Here is a 4,041-nt window from a genome sequence, read left to right as displayed (position 1 = left end):
CACACACAAGCATTGCTTCTTTCGGGGTCCTTACAAAAATGTGAATTTTTGTATCAGCGGTTTCTGTTATCTTGTTATTTATGTTTGGTTTTTGAATAAATTGAATTGAATTGAATTAACCGTCAGAGCCATTGTAGCGGCAAGCTTTCGTTTACTCCTGTGGACTTACCCAAGCCAAAGCGTTTCTTGTAACATCTTAGCTGCCTGTCTGTATGTTTTGGGATGACTGGAGCATAAACAGGTGATAAAAGGCCTCTCTAGTATTTTTTTTTTGGGACGACTGGAGCATAAATAGGTAATAAAAGGCCTGCCTGGTATGTTTTGGGACGACTGGAACATAAATAAGTGACAAAAGGCCTGCCTGGTATGTTTTGGATGACTGGAGCATAAGTAGGTGATAAAAGGCCTGTCTGGTATGTTTTGGGACGACTGGAGCATCAATAGGTGATAAAAGGCCTGTCTAGTATTTTTGGGACGACTGGAGCATAAATAGGTAATAAAAGGCCTGCCTGGTATGTTTTGGGACGACTGGAACATAAATAAGTGACAAAAGGCCTGCCTGGTATGTTTTGGATGACTGGAGCATAAGTAGGTAATAAAAGGCCTGTCTGGTATGTTTTGGGACGACTGGAGCATCAATAGGTGATAAAAGGCCTGTCTAGTATGTTTTGGAATCACTGGAGCATAAATAAGTGACAAAAGGCCTGTCTGGTATGTTTTGGGACGACTGGAGCATAAATAGGTAATAAAAGGCCTGCCTGGTATGTTTTGGGACGACTGGAACATAAATAAGTGACAAAAGGCCTGCCTGGTATGTTTTGGATGACTGGAGCATAAGTAGGTAATAAAAGGCCTGTCTGGTATGTTTTGGGACGACTGGAGCATCAATAGGTGATAAAAGGCCTGTCTAGTATGTTTTGGAATCACTGGAGCATAAATAAGTGACAAAAGGCCTGTCTGGTATGTTTTGGGACGACTGGAGCATAAATAGGTGACAAAAGGCTGGTCCGGTATGATTTGGGATAACTGGACCATACTGGAGCTTGAATCTCCTTTTCTGAAAGGTATTTTTAGATGCGTATTTGACTTTCACAAAAAACAACAACAACAACAACAACAAAATTGTTGACCATATAGAACATCATCTCTGTTTAGTGACAGATCATTAAACTTGATCAAGTTTAGTATCATTTCACTTTATTTAAAACACGTTGTCAGGAAAGCAATTATGATGCCAAATCATGTGATTTCAATTGCGTTTCTAGAACTGTTGAAATAAATATTTCTGTGTAATGATTCATTATGTTGAACTACGGATCAGACCATAAAAAGGGTCCAAATTGAAAATAGGAATACATGTGAATGCATCTATATATAGATTGTGTAAACTACGACTTTTCGCCAGTCTATACTTTTAAGAAGACTATTTCTGAGTGTATACACATATAATGTATTTATAGCAACATCTCCAGAGAATTCCCTGGCCGATGGATTAGTTTCATATTTGAACAGGGTGCGCAGACGATACACATGGGTTGCAGCAGCCCAAATGGTAGTCATGGAATGTAGATGGAAGGAACTAGGAAGTAATATGAAAACACGTTCCATATTCGCACAGGTGACATAATCTTTATCCGGTAAGCCGGTGGTATATAACTCGTCAGTGTGGTGTTTTCTCCATTATCTTAAGCCTGCATGTGAGGATACCCAGTGAGTTACATCCAGCATTTCTCGCTAGGAAAGATACATCATTGTCTACCTACACTCGAAAAGATCCGAAAACCCTGCAATAGGAAATCCACAGGGAGAAGTCAAAGGACATCAATACGAAGCTCAAAATGAATGTGAGTCCTACCGCCTCTTTGCAATTCGTGTAGAACTATATCAATTTGTATGCGTTTGTGCTGTACAGCATTACCTAATTATTTCTTTGCGACGGTAATTCCGCATTGCAATAGATTTGACTGACTTTGCGCACTTATTAGCCAGCGAAAACCAAGAAAACTGTGTGTGGCAATTATAGCTCTTCTTCTACTCAGCTCCTTAAGTTAATCATGTGTTTACCATGTTATTCCATGTTGATATGATTTTGCAAAAGCCTTGTATGATAAAAAAGAAGAAATGTGTTTATCATAATTACATATACTTCAATTGAATAATGCAACATTTAACTCTTTTATTCTGTGGATGTCGATAGTTTTTCAGTTGATTGCTGCTTACTATAATTATATTCTCCCTAAAAAGCAATTGGTGGGGGAATTCCTTTTTTTTTCATTCTTCGTCGTGCGAGTATACACTAATCAATTATTAATCTCCTTAAATTGTTGTTTTGTCTCATCAGATCCTGTTTCTACTTACATCGTTGATTGCAGCCATCTTCCAAACCATCTTATCTTCACCAGTCCCGAGCACCTCTCAGACATGTCTGCCAATAGATGCAGCTGACTCCCGTCGACGAAAGATGAACACCAACCTTTTCTATCCTAAAGCGTCGGCATTCGCCGTACAAAGCTTTAACCTCTCAACCAGTGACATGGGCTTTACCGATACGTCAAGCTGTCCATTTGATGGCGTCTCCAGCCCGCAAGACTGCCCCGTAGGAGCGAAACCAAACCCTGGAAGTCCGGAGATCACGAACCAAGACGGCTCGTGTCCATGGACCTATGTGGAATGCTCAATGCTGACCGTATTCCAATGGCGATCACTATGGCCCAGTGCCAGTGTTCAGCATGTCTGGACCCTTACACACACGAAGTGGATCCAAACCTTCGATGTCAACCTGTGATGTACAACATGAAAGTCCTACAGAAGACCCAATGTGTGGATGGTCACTTCCGGTACGAGCAGAAGACCCTTCAAGTCCCCGTGTCATGTGCCTGCATGCGCATGAGGCGAGCCTAGGAACGAATTTCTTTTTTTTTTTATGGAGATCGCTTCCCCCGTATTCACTATTTAACGTACTTATTCCTTCAATTGCATTGTATTTGTAATATTCTAATTTATTCATACATACCTTGCTTTCTATTCAACTGTAAGATTTATACAAAAAAAAGTTTTGCTGAACATCCTAACGTCAACACCGTAATATTGATACTTTTGATTAGTTCATCAGTTTTCTAGCAGCCAGACCCAAAAAAAAAAAAAAAAAAAAAAAAAAATTGAGCTCGGATGTACAGTTACTGCGCCTTGGTATTTTGCATTTTGGAAGTCTGTGATTACTGGTGAAGAAGCCGACATATCAAACGGTGGGATGATATTTTTACTATTTTTCTGATCTACTAGTGTGGGAGTAGCTTCTAAAACCTTGATACAGGTTTAACCTGTTCTATCAAAAAAACTGAAATATTCATTGTTATCTTACCTGATACTTATAATCAGCCACTGTGTGGTAAAACGTTTGTCTAACCCCGTTGGAGCAATATCCCGAAACTGCCGGTCCGTGTGCTCATATTGGAACATACGATGTTGTCTGTCATCAGATAGGTATATCATTAAGGTGCAATGACTTAAAAGGAACGAGGTCATTGAAAGCTCTCTTTAACTGTTTACAACTGCTATTTTGTAATTGCCCTATAGTATATGGACAATGTATTTTTCATCAAGGATCTGGTTGTTTTTAATATGTACTCACATACTGTATTCCGATATTGTGCATATTGTATCTACTCTATATTGAGTGCCATAAACAGAGTCAAGCTTGACCTAGTATGTTACAAGTAACCACTATGTGGTGATTTAGTTATCATCTCGCAGACAAACTATGCCCATGAGTATAATAATGATTTTTTCTTTATTTCTGCCAATGATTATTTACTCGTTGACTGCTTATTTATTCTATACGTGCATAGGCAGCAATATAGTAATCGTGCCAGGGAACGATACTTGAGAGTAATAAAGTCTCGTGTGAGACCTGACGGTATTCAATAAACGCAAGAGAAGTCGCAGAGAAAAGAGAAAAAGACTAGCCTATTAATCAGTTATCGTGTCGACCCTTTATTTTGCGAATTACCAGATGACCTTTAGAACAGTATATCTCTTCTG

The 4,041-nt window shown here is 39.2% G+C and overlaps 1 pseudogene; it reads left to right on the top strand.

The window, feature by feature from the left end:
* Positions 1–1,838: 1,838 nt before the first annotated feature.
* Positions 1,839–2,901, top strand: LOC139725793 (uncharacterized; annotated as a pseudogene).
* Positions 2,902–4,041: the final 1,140 nt, after the last annotated feature.

The sequence above is a fragment of the Diadema antillarum genome, unplaced genomic scaffold (genome assembly GCF_040938485.1).
Source record: "Diadema antillarum isolate AM-2024a unplaced genomic scaffold, OU_Dant_1.0 scf00000001, whole genome shotgun sequence".
NCBI lineage: Eukaryota > Metazoa > Echinodermata > Echinoidea > Diadematoida > Diadematidae > Diadema > Diadema antillarum.
The sequence above is the reverse complement of the archived record's forward strand: the minus strand, read 5'-3'. Positions and strand labels throughout refer to the sequence as shown.